Here is a 13,485-nt window from a genome sequence, read left to right as displayed (position 1 = left end):
GTTGTGTATGGGGCTCTGTACTGGGAATGGCTTAAGAACCTAGAATTTATGCTACTATTGGTAAAAATCAGATTCTACATATTTTACATATTGGAAAAGTGGGCTAAAGGGAAGGGAAAGGAGGACAGGGAGGGGGCAGAACACTATTTGCAAAGGGCAGCAAACCGAACCAAGGAGTGATTATTGCCAAACAAATGGCACTGGTCCTAGCATTCGCCAGAGGCAAGGGTTGCTGCGCTTGTGATTTTAGCCGAGGTTGTCCCCCTTCCCTCCTATGAAAAAAGGGTAAAAGCTGTTCCATGTAGGAAAATGGAACTATGAGTAGTGGGTGACCATTATGGGAAACACGGTTCAGTTCTATCAGAAGAGCTGCCTGAGAAAGCAATGAGATCCCCACACCCCCATGTACTCACAGGCCAGGGTAACCACCACTTGGAGTCCTAGGGTGCAATCAAGCTAGAGCCACGGAGACTTTAAGGTGACTTTTGGACCAGAGAGCCAGTGACAACAGCAATATAGATTAATTGTTTTTCTACCTCCAGTAACCAACAAAGGTACTACATCTAAATCTTGCTTCCTTGTTCCAATTTAACCTTTTAAAATAAAATAAGTTAAAAAAAATAAAACAAATAGTAAAATAAATAAGTTCATTGACAAATTTTGAGGATCTATTAAGCATTGAGCACAGTGATAGGTTTTCTGAAGGACAAAATTTATTATGTCCTTTATACTAGATGAGAGATAAAGCTAAAGAATGTAGTCATCTAAATAGGAAAAAAATAGAAAAATCAGGAAATTCCAGAACCCCCTGGAAATCTTCCTTTCCCCCTAATAATGACCACGAAGCCTCCTTCTTTGTAAAGAACCAGATTGCCCCAACACTGTGTGGGTACTCCCTGGCTTGACTCATTTTCACCTAAGGGTAGGGAGGGCCAAATTAGAATGAGGTGTTTGTTGGGGTTCAGCCACACTTTTAAATGTACCCGACTCACACTTGGTTCAGTATGGGGTGTGGGCTTTATAGCTGGCTGCCTCTCCTTGGTGATTAATGGAGCTCCACTGAAACCTCCAGTTCTCAGCTCCTCCTCCCATCTGGGATAAGAACCAATGATTCTCAGGCTAGAGCTGAGAGGTTGGTATGAAGAAGACTCATATGTAGTAAAAGATGACAGGGTAATGAAGACCTGACATCTTGCTAACAGTGGAATCCCTGAGTTGTTTTCCTGGACCCAGAGAGCGGTATAATGCAAACACCCTTACCAGGTCCCATATGCTCTTGCTGGGCAAACAGGAAATTCAAATCTTACCCTCCCTAGGTTTGCTGTGGATGACAACCCACCCTCCACACACCTTTCAGGTCCTTCTAAATTACAACCTGATCCTGGTTCTTCCCTAATGACTTATTTCTAGGGGACCCTCTCTCCTACATACCAGCTCCTTTGAACAGAATTCAAGACCCTCCAAGATCCAGCTCTTGCCTCTTTCTCCAATCTCATTTCCCACCATTCCAGGTCTCAAACTCTTGCAAGTCAGGCCACACAAAATTCTGTTTTATACCTCTGCCTTTTGTCTGTATCTTTCTCTCTTGACCACCTGATGAACCCATACTATCCAAAGGTGTGGTCAATCCTGCGGTTTTCCTAAGTTAGAGCAAGGAGGGGTCAATTTTCCTGGGGCAATCCTTGCACGCAGCCAAGAGGAAATGGCAGGTTCTTGCTGATGACGTTGCCATATGCAAGCAACTTACCTAGGCTCCTCCAGATCTCACGTTTTGTGGGAAATAAGCAAAGCAACACCTATGTTGAATCCATGGTGGTTGGCCCTCTTTGGCCTAGAAGGAAGATTAGGGAGGAAGACTTCAGGCAGTGCTTTTCCTGAATGCCCCTGAGAAGGAGAGTAAAGGCTGCCCTCTTCTCACAGGGTTCTGAGGAGCAAAGGCTCGCTCTCTATTGAAGACAGTCGCGGAGCACAGAGCATGGATCTGTGAAAGTCCTACACTAATATTACCCCTTTCCTCTCGGGCTTTTTCCCCACTCCTCTCCATCTCGCTGCCACCATGTCCACCAAGTTTAGTGTTTCATGGTGGTGCTTCATGGTCACTGGGCCTGGGTTTAAGATTAAACAGAAAATAATCAAGTTAGTTTGAATTTTCATTTCTTTAAATCATTCTATTAAAGTCACATACTTTTTCTTGATACATTGGAGAAAACACAGTCTTCATCTGGCAGACATTGCTGTTACATTTTCTTTTAGGTAATATGTAAGCTATTTTATATCATGAATCCCATCACCAGTTATTTGATTAATCCCTCATCCTTGTGAGGCACATCATATTTTATTCTAGAGCATGTATTATTACATTTGATCTCTGTATCAGTCCCCACTACTCCAGACCCTTCTTAATTACAACCCAATCCTGTTACCTGTGTGATTTAATTACTTTGGCAGTTCCCTTTCAACCACACAAAGTCCAGGCTCCTTTGCATAGCACACAGCGCTCTCCAAAATCTGCCCTTTGCTTCTCTCTCATCTCAGTTCTTACCCTCCAGATTTCAAACTGTTGCAGTTGACTGAAGATATAATACTTTCTTATATACTGATGTCTTTATATATTTTTCCCTCTCTGGAATGCCCTCTTGATCTTTGTCTACTTGGTGACACCTATTTGTTACAGAACTAGAGCTAGTGTCTTCTGTTCCATGGAACTGTCCCCAACCACCCAACCACAGAATTGATTGCTCTCTCCTCTGAGTCACAACTTAACCCTGTATTTATTTCTACAATAGCACTTGTCGCACTGATTTGCAATAATTTCATTATGTCACCCCCTCTAGTAAACTGTGAATGCCACAGGAATGAGATACTCACCATATTGGGGTGCCTGGGTGGCTCAGTCATTAAGCATCTGCCTTTGGCTCAGGTCATGATCTCAGGGTCCTGGAATCAAGCCCCACATCCAGCTCCCTACTCAGCGGGGAGCCTGCTTCTCCCTCTGCCTGCTGCTCCCCCTACTTGTGCTGTCTCTCTCTCACTGGTAAATAAATACATAAAATATTTTTTAAAAGATATTCATCATATTAATTTTTATATGCTCAGTGCTTACACAACTGCATTGTTGTTGATCTGTAAGTCATTTTTAAATAAGCGAATACAAACGAATTGCAGAGGGTCAGTAAGAAGAAAGAAGAATATAGGTCTATTATTATAATTCCCATTTAGCAGGAGAAGAAATTGGGCTAGATGCCAATCCTACCAAAACTGAAGGCATTTAAACAGAAAGCTCCGAATCTAATAGCTTTACGACAAAACGGAAGGCAGCACAATGCTAGGGACATTCAGATGAATTTCCAGTTGGGAAGATACTGGAACTGTCATTCTGTAGATCCTTAAAGATGAGTAAGAAGTAAGCAGGAATGATGATGGCCATATTAAAACTTTTCTGAAGAGAAGGAGTAATANGGCATCACAATGCCGGATTTCGAGCTGTACTACAAAGCTGTGATCACAAAGACAGCATGGTACTGGCACAAAAACAGACACATCGACCAATGGAACAGAATAGAGAACCCAGAAATGGACCCTCGGCTCTTTGGGCAACTAATCTTTGATAAAGCAGGAAAAAACATCCGGTGGAAAAAAGACAGTCTCTTCAATAAATGGTGCTGGGAAAATTGGACAGCTACATGCAAAAGAATGAAACTTGACCACTCTCTCACACCATACACAAAAATAAACTCCAAATGGATGAAAGACCTCAATGTGAGACAGGAATCCATCAAAATTCTAGAGGAGAACATAGGCAACAACTTCTATGACATCGGCCAGAGCAACCTTTTTCACGACACATCTCCAAAGGCAAGAGAAATAAAAGATAAAATGAACTTATGGGACTTTATCAGGATAAAGAGCTTCTGCACAGCCAAGGAAACAGTCAAAAAAACTAAGAGACAGCCCACGGAATGGGAGAATATATTTGCAAAGGACACCACAGATAAAGGACTGGTATCCAAGATCTACAAAGAACTTCTCAAACTCAATACACGAGAAACAAATAAACAAATCATAAAATGGGCAGAAGATATGAACAGACACTTTTCCAATGAAGACATACAAATGGCTAACAGACACATGAAAAAATGTTCAAAATCATTAGCCATCAGGGAAATTCAAATCAAAACCACACTGAGATACCACCTTACGCCAGTTAGAATGGCAAAGATAGACAAGGCAAGAAACAACAATTGTTGGAGAGGATGTGGAGAAAGGGGATCCCTCCTACATTGTTGGTGGGAATGCAAGTTGGTACAGCCACTCTGGAAAACAGTGTGGAGGTCCCTTAAAAAGTTAAAAATTGAACTACCCTATGACCCAGCCATTGCACTACTGGGTGTTTACCCCAAAGATACAGACGTAGTAAAGAGAAGGGCCATATGCACCCCAATGTTCATAGCTGCATTGTCCACAATAGCCAAATCATGGAAGGAGCCGAGATGCCCTTCAACAGATGACTGGATTAAGAAGCTGTGGTCCATATATACAATGGAATATTACTCAGCTATCAGAAAGAACGAATTCTCAACATTTGCTGCAACATGGACGGCACTGGAGGAGATAATGCTAAGTGAAATAAGTCAAGCAGAGAAAGACAATTATCATATGATTTCTCTCATCTATGGAACATAAGAACTAGGATGATCGGTAGGGGAAGAAAGGGATAAAGAAAAGGGGGGTAATCAGAAGGGGGAATGAAACATGAGAGACTATGGACTATGAGAAACAAACTGAAGACTTCAGAGGGGAGGGGGTGGGGGAATGGGATAGACTGGTGATGGGTAGTAAGGAGGGCACGTATTGCATGGTGCACTGGGTGTTATACGCAACTAATGAAGCATCGAACTTAGCATTGGAATCCGGGGATGTACTGTATGGTGACTAACATAATATAATAATAAAATAAAATAATTTAAAAAAAAAGAAATCAATGAGAATAAGGAGGAAAGCTGCCTTCATAAAGAACGATGTAGGCGAAGGCACAGAGCTGGTGAGTATTGAGGGAAGGTCATGTAGTTCACATGACCACAGTTAATGGCAATGTCGTGGGAAGTAAGTCTGTGAGGTTAAGTTGAGTTCAATCAGGCAGATTCTTGACATTTTGACTCTGCAAAAGGGAGGCTTTGAGATCAGAAAAATCATTTTTCTTTATAAAAAGCTCTTTATAAAGGAAAAAAAAAAGATTAGAACAACCAGAAATTGGAACTCCTCAGGCAAGATTGCTCTTATTCTCAGCTGATGTTTTACCACAGTCTATGTGGCTCAGCATGGCCACCTACCTCACCTGGCTTCAAATGACTTCCAGCTCTTTCCAAAATCAACTCCACTCTAAGGAGCAAAACTTATCACCTTGAAGGTATTAAAAAAAAAAAAAAGACTCCAAAATAGTGAAATCCCAAAAGCTTAAAAATGACAATAATGTAGGAAAATGGTTTCATTTTGAAGGGGATGGGCTGCATTTGGATATACAAATTCAGGTGTGTTTGTCAAAAAAGAAAGTCCAGGGGTGCCTGGGTGGCGCAGTCGTTAAGCGTCTACCTTCGTGTCAAGGCGCGATCCCAGCATTCTGGGATCAAGCCCCACATCAGGCTCCTCCACTGAGCCTGCTTCTTCCTCTCCCACTCCCCCTGCTTGTGTTCCCTCTCTCGCTGGCTGTTTCTCTCTGTCAAGTAAATAAAATCTTTAAAAAAAAAAAGTCCATTACTTCAGAGTCAATAAAATGTATGTATAGAGCATGTGAGGATCTGTGTGGGAAGGTATACCTACGTCAGAGATATGAAAACAGAGAGTAGAAAAATAACACATGAGTGCCAGAGTTTTCATCTCTCCATTGGCAACCATAGCCTCTAACTCTTCAGATAAAAGGGTCTGCCATTCAGTCTCCAACCGAAACCAGATTTAACTTGTGGAATAATCACAAAGCACCACAGGGCCTCCCTTTTCCTTTACTACCTCCCCAGGCCAATTCTGTTAATCTGAAAAAGGAATTTCAGTTGTAACAAATACTATGGGGAAGAAGTAAACAACTTTCTAAAATACCATATTTATTATTATTATTTATATATGGGCTTCTCCTGTGACAAAAAAAAAAAGAAAAATATTTACTGACCTTTCAAGAATGGTGTGAAATTTAAATAATTTATGTGACTAAAGCTACAGCTCCATAAGGGTTAACCCGTGCTCAGCATTCTTTCTTTAGAATTAATGAAATCAGCTGCAGAAAACCACAGCTCATACTTTAAAAACACTTTATTACATAAAATCTGTCTCACAACTACAACAGGGAACTGGTAGAATAGCCTTTGTTTTTTCAACAATTTTGTTCCGCTGGTTGCTCTGTAAGGTTTTAGAATAGCCTTCAGGGGATCTCACTGGCAAGATCATAGACTCACGTGGAACATAGACTCATAATTATTCAAATCATGTTTTGTTTTAGTAACTCAAATGTTCTCTTTTTGTATTAAATAAAGTATTTCCTTCTCCTTGTTTTGATACTCAGCAGTTTCTGAAGTTTCTTACCAAGACGATTTCCCTTTTCTGACCATCCTAACATAGACGCACATAGGACAATACCGGAGACTCCATAAGAGGACCGTCCTCATGGAAACAATGCCTAGAACCAGAACTTCTAAAATGTACATTACAGGACTCACTGGTCGAGAAAAGATTTTTCTCCGCGAAGACGAGGTCGTATGAGGATTAATAAAAGATAAGATGAAGCATGTCGGGACTGATATTATCTGTTTTGCCGCCTCTCCCAACCTCAATTTCTTCATTATCGGAATTGAGGGAACCTACCCCACAGGGTTGGTAGGAGGAGTAAAGCATGCCACGCCTGGGAAATCAGTTTGTAAAATAAAAGGGTTTATGTAAGTGTCATTGTTATCATGATAGTGAAAGGTTACCCATTCTGGAGACCCTTCCAATAAAGTGTACGTAGGGTAGGAGGCTGGGGAGTTGGAGTGGGTGAGGGATGCCCTGCCCATGTTGCGGAAAACATTGGGACAGAAGCCAAAGGGTGAAAGTCCAGACGAATCCTCAGGAGGCAATAATAGCCTCTCACAGAGTGGTGCGAAGGAAACAAAGCAAGTAAGATATACATACTAAACACTAATTTGCAGAAAACCTGAAAATTAGTGTCTGCATGTTGTAAAGGAACTTACCTTTTCGAGAGTGTTTGCCAGAGACGTAAGCATTGTCATTGGAGCTCAGCCTTTTTAGGACAATGTCAAATAAGATATTTGCCCACACATGCTTTTGCCAAAGTACAGACGGGCAGGAATCTATCTATGAAGAGAAATGCCTCCAGTTGTTTGCTTTTGACAGGCTCAACTTTACCTACTGCTCCAAATTAAATTTGTTTTCCCTCTCAGTGTCCCCTATTAAATCTACACTCACGTCTGTCCTACTTTGGGAGAGTGCAATCAGTCACGGAGAATAATTGTTACGGCGTTCTAAAAATGTTATCCACCCAAGTAAAAGTATATAATTTATTGGGTCTATTGTATACCAGATGCTTTACATACGTATTATTCAATCTATGCAAGTTATGGATGATAACATTTTACAGGGGAGAACACAAAGGCTTGACAGATTGAACGGCATACTCCAAGTCAAACAACCAGGACACTCTCACTCTACTGTGAATGGCACCAATGCCAATGCTGTTTAGCAGACAAGAGAGGCTGTGAAACTATATTCTACCCAAGTGATTCCTTAGCCAAGATCTTTAAAGCTTTCCAGGCTTGGGCATCACAGGTGTTGGGGTACTGTACTCTAGAGAGACAAGGGGCAGGTCAGAGGTCCTCACCCACCCCATTTGCGTTTGAAGTTCGCTGACATATTAGGGGAAAGTAGCACTGGATTATCCTGGTCTAGCAATCTAAAACCAGATAACCACTGGAAAGCGAAGGATAAGCATGATTTCCACGGGGTGAACTCAATACCCCTAAGGTTCCTTCCTTCTTGAATTCCATAAATTCCTGATTGTTAGCACACTGTCCTAATTTTCCAAACCTAAAGGTAATTATGCCTCCTTATTTAAAATTTTAAATTTCTACTAATTCACCCAGAAATGATACAAAATTGCTCCTGTCAGTTTCAGGAAATGTTTTCTTCAAAAACAAACCACAGCAATCCCCCATCCTTGCAACAGATGACACTTGGGTTTCTAAAATACGCTGAGGCATTTCTGCAGTCGGCCACAGGGCTTGGGTGTGCTGCCCTCACCCTTGAAGCTCCCAAGATCACAATAGTACCTGGGAAATAGTTCCTTTATAGTCTCTCTGAAAACGTCATGCTTCTCAGCCATATTACATAAGCTGTTTATTATTCAGTGAAACTTAAGTGAAAATCCTCAGCTACCTCCCCTTCTCCACCCTCCACTAGACACCCCTAATCCCAGAGCCCATACAGCAAAAAGATGCTGCAGACATGGGGACCAAGCCTACCTTTTGGAGACTTGAGCCAAACCAACCTTCAGGAATTCAACTCACAGCAGAAAGCAGTTTAAGAGACAGCATCACACGTGTCTGTCCACATCTTCAGCCAGCTGTGCATCTTTTACCTCTGCCCTACCCCCATCCCATTTGTACAACCGTACGTCAAACACATCCAAACTTCAGGTTGATGCTACCCTTAAAACCAGGATGCAAGTCATAGCAGGAGTGCTCAATGATGCAAGCTCAGTTTTCTCCCCAGTGTATCCGTGGTGCTTCACAAACTCAGTTCCGTGGAATCTTCATCCCAGCAGAATTCAGCAGTATGTTTTCCAGCCCAGTCCTTATGCTTTCCCTCAGCCTGACTCCTTGCGTGCCACCTCAGCTTTCTGCTCATGGGCGTTTTCCACAAGATCAAATGGACATCCAGATGTCGAAAATAGATGAGGTTTGGGACAGATGGTCCCAGTTTTTTTTAACCTGTGTTTATGGAGGTGCTTTGGTCTGTCAACAAACTCAGAATGCCAAGGACTTCCTCCAGAATGATCCCATTGTCCTGTTCTGCTCCAACAATCCAAGAAAAGAGAGTTTTCCTTCTTTGCGTATCAGAATCACCCAGACAGATGGTTAAAAATACGCCTTCCCTGGGATAGCTGGGTGGCTCAGTCAGTTAAGCGGCTGCCTTCGGCTCAGGTTATGATCCCAGAGTCCCGGGATCGAACCCTGAATTGGGCCCCCTGCTCAGCAGGGAGTCTGCTTCTCCCTCTGCCCCTCACCCTGTTCTTGTGCTCTCTCTCACGCTCTCTCTCAAATAAATAAATAAAATCTTTTTTAAAAAATACACCTTCCCAGGGTCCATCCCAATCCGACTAACCCAGAATATCCAGGAGTAGAAACCAGGGATGTCTGTTTTAACAAGCTGCCTTACCGATCCTAATGAAAATGAAAATTTGAGAGAAATATCACTGCAGCCTAAATTAGTAATATGAAAATTTGAAATAGAGTGCTAAATACTTTCTTTACAACTTAGAGCCTTCCTAGAATATATAACTGTCCTAAGAGATGACAGTTTCCTTTCCAGAGAGCTCCAAGATTACACTTGCAGTCATTCAACTGGAAGGAGAAAGATTCCCACCTGTACCCTGATCCTGGTCATAAGACACAAACTATTTCCTCCTTCTCCCACCTTCCCTCAGTCCTGACCCAGAGCTGATGATCACAAATATGACTGCTTTATCAATAAGAATCCCATCCTCCAACAGTGTTCGCCTTTTCACAATAAAATGACGTGATGAGTTGGACAGAATATTTTTAGAGGATTTAATGTCTTCATTTTCACAATGAAGGACTGTATCTCCACTTTAATGGCAAATACATTGGACCCAAACACTTTGGGACTAAGATCCCTGGGGTGAAAGTCCATAAAGTCAATAGGACACTGAACACAACTGATAAATAGCTGACTAACGGTGTGACCCATAGCCAGTCCAAACCTGAGCACATAATGATAGCTTCGACTTTACTCTGAGCCTCAATGGAGAGGAAGTTCAAAGCGAGTTAGCCACTAATGGGAAATTCATGTTCACTTTCGACATCTCCTGTTTTTCCCTTTTTTACTTCCACAGTTGCAAGTCAAGTTTCTATACGCAAGCAGACAACGCTGGGTAAGCCCAGTTGAAATAATGCCAACTAACCAGGTCACACAGATATAGATGCATAGTGACTGACAAAAGGTTAGAGAGAACTTCAAGTGACCACACAAAATAGGATTATGAGCTTCTCATGAAAATGGGGGAGTAGTTGATAACATTTTCCAAAACATCAAAAAAAGATAAATGTAAAACAGGTTTGTATACATTATTAAAGTGCTCAGGTAATAATATAGTAAAAACCTTTTTCATTGATGCATTCAGCAAATGTTTATTGAACACGTACTATATGGCAGGCACTGTGCCAGGCATGGAGGATTCAAAGATGAATAGGAAACATGCCTGGTCTCAAAGAACTGTGTTTCTAGTAAGTGGAGACAAATGCGTGAACATAGGTATGCAATTAGGAACTGTGGGTGTTAGACAGGTGGGTGGACAGGTAACAATGGGGACAAAAGAGGGAATAGTCGAAGGGACTTTGGGAAGGTTAGAGATAGCCTGTACAGTCTTCAATAGTTAGTAGGTGTTCACTGAACAGATAAGGTAAAGAAAGGCTTTCAGGGCAGCATGAACAAAAGCTTTTATAAAGACATAAAAATGTATGGCATATTTATAAAATGTCAAATAATTTGGGGCATCCAGACTATCCCAGGATGCAAGGAACAAGACCCAGTCATGACCCTGAAGAAGTAAGGGGGCCTCGTGAAGAGCTCTGAATAGATGCCAGGGTCCTGAGGCTCCAGAGGGTGCCACCGAAGAGCTTTAAATCTTAGAGTCTTACTAAGTTCATCCTGGGTGAAATGTAGAGATGAAGTAAAAGCAAAGAAGTATCAGAGGCATGGAACGAGTGTGGAGGCCATTGCAACGATCTAGACAAGATCATGAAGGCTGAATTAAACCAGGGGTAGTAAAACAGGTGTGTACAGATGTTAAGAGCTACTAAGAGAGTAAAAATAATAGGCCACGGACAAAAACTCAGTTGGCCTAGAGTCTCTCTTTTTATTCTTACAAGTAGTCAAGTTATTTATTTAAATGATTCCATTTGGAGCATAAATTCCATGTGAGACAACTGTCTAATTTCATTTCTCTGGTAAAATATATAGGAGTGCCGCTGAGTGGTAAGACAGCTGAAATACACACAAGGCAGGACAGAAAAGAAAAGAAGAGCTCAGGATTATGTAAAATAAGCAATTCTCAGTAGTTGCTAGAGGTCAAAGTTGAGGGTAGAATTTGATTACAAAGAGTTATCAAAAGGGAATTTTTTGGGAGGGGGCGGGCACAAGGGACAGACAAAACTGTTCTGTATCTTGACTCTTGTGTTAGTTACATGACTTTTTGCTTTTGTAAAAACTCATAGACCTACATACCAAAAAGAATGAATTTTTCAGAATAACAGTCTGAGAAAGGAAACCTACTTACTCTTGGATATTCATTCATTCATTCAGTCAGTCAATGAATACACATATTCATCAAACAGCACACACTCTATGCCAGAAACTGTTACTTTTTAGATACATGGTGGGAAACGGGCCGCATGGAGCCTGCAGTACAGTGGAAAAGATATTCATTAAGTAATTATTTCTGTAAATTCAGTTACAATTGTGATAGAAAAAAGTAAAGAGCAACGTAATATGAAAGCATGCAACAAGCTTCCCTGAAGTAGTGATATTAAAGCTAAACCCCAGGGCGCCTGGGTGGCTCAGTCGGTTGAGTGCCCACTCTATTTCAGCTCAGGTCATGATCTCAGGGTCATGACATGGCGCCCTACGTTGGACTTCACCCTCAGCATGGAGTCTGCTTGAGATTGTCTCTCTCCCTCTGCCTCTGCCCCTTCCCCTGTGCTCTCTCTCTCTCAAAATAAATAAATAAAATCTTAAAAAAAAAAAGTCCCTATTTAAAAAAAAAGATTCTCTCTCTCCCTCTGCCCCTCCCCCCCAAAAAAAGCTAAACCCTAAGGGTAAGTTAAGTTGACTAAAAGTGAAGAGGAGTGGTCAAGGGAGAACACCACATTTGGGAAGACCCTGAGGTATAAGCTCTCACACATCATGCACACTGTTGCATATTCACACATGCTCACAAATGCCCTTACAGACGTCCCTCCTCATATACATATTAATAAATTTTATGTTTCTCTCTAAGACCCTTTATGCTATATATAGCGCATATATATATATTCCATCTATAACGGAAATTGGTAAGGGCTTTCTATAGACTTCCTGTATCTACCCCTTAGAAGATAGGACACCCCAATAAAATTATTTAACCTATTTGTACCCCAATTTCAGACCCATGCTCAGCAGGGAGTCTGCTTGAGATTCTCTCCCTCTCCATCTGTTCCTCCCCCTCCAAAATAAATAAATCTCTCTTTTTTTTTTAAAGGTTAACTCTTAAAAAAACTGACAATACCAAGTATTGAGGAAGATGGACAATAGTTGGATCTCCTCCACATTGCCAATAAAAGTGAAAAAATGGTATAACCACTTTGGAAAACAGTTTGACGGTTTCTTTTAAAGTTAAACATATACTTACCATCTTGGGGTGCCTGGGTGGTTCAGTCATTAAGTGTCTGCCTTTGGCTCATGGCATAATCCCAGAGTCCTGGAATCAATCCCCACGTCAGGCTCCCTGCTCTGCTGGGAGCCTGAGCCTGCTTCTTCCTCTCCCACTCCCCCTGCTTGTGCTCCCTCTCTTGCTGGCTGTCTCTCTCTCTGTCAAATAAATAAATTAAAATCTTAAAAAAAAAAAACAAACATACACTTACCGTCTGAACCAGCTACTCCATGCCTATGCATTTACCAAAATGAAACAGAACCATATGTCCACACCAAGACTGTTCATAGCAACTTTATTCATAATAGTAAAAAATTGAAACAACCCAAATGTCCACCAACAAGTGAATGGCTAACAAATTGTGCTATTAACAATAAAATACTACCGAGCAATAGAAGTATAACTACTAGTAAATGCAACCACGTGGACGAATCTCGCGGTTCTCACATCATGCTAAGTGAAGGAAGCTAAACACAAAAGAGTACATTCTGTATGGTTCCATTTATATGATATGCTAGAGAGACAAGACGAATCTATGGTGATAGAAATCAGATCAATGGAGCCTGAGACGCAGGAAGATACATCTGGATCTCTACAAATGAACATCTCCAGTGCTGAGTATCGAGGTACGAAGCGGGGAGCCGTGAAACCGCGCACAGATATCGGAAGCTAAACAGAAGGGGGAGGGAGCCGCCGTGTCAGGGCGCCGGGAAGCGGTAGCCACCTGCAAGGGGGAGCGGACAGACCGCGGACCCGCACGCTTGAGACAGCAGGCTGAGAAGGGAGCTCCGGGAGCG

The sequence above is a fragment of the Ailuropoda melanoleuca genome, chromosome 1, assembly GCF_002007445.2.
Source record: "Ailuropoda melanoleuca isolate Jingjing chromosome 1, ASM200744v2, whole genome shotgun sequence".
In the NCBI taxonomy this organism is placed as follows: domain Eukaryota; kingdom Metazoa; phylum Chordata; class Mammalia; order Carnivora; family Ursidae; genus Ailuropoda; species Ailuropoda melanoleuca.
This window is presented reverse-complemented; position numbering follows the sequence as displayed.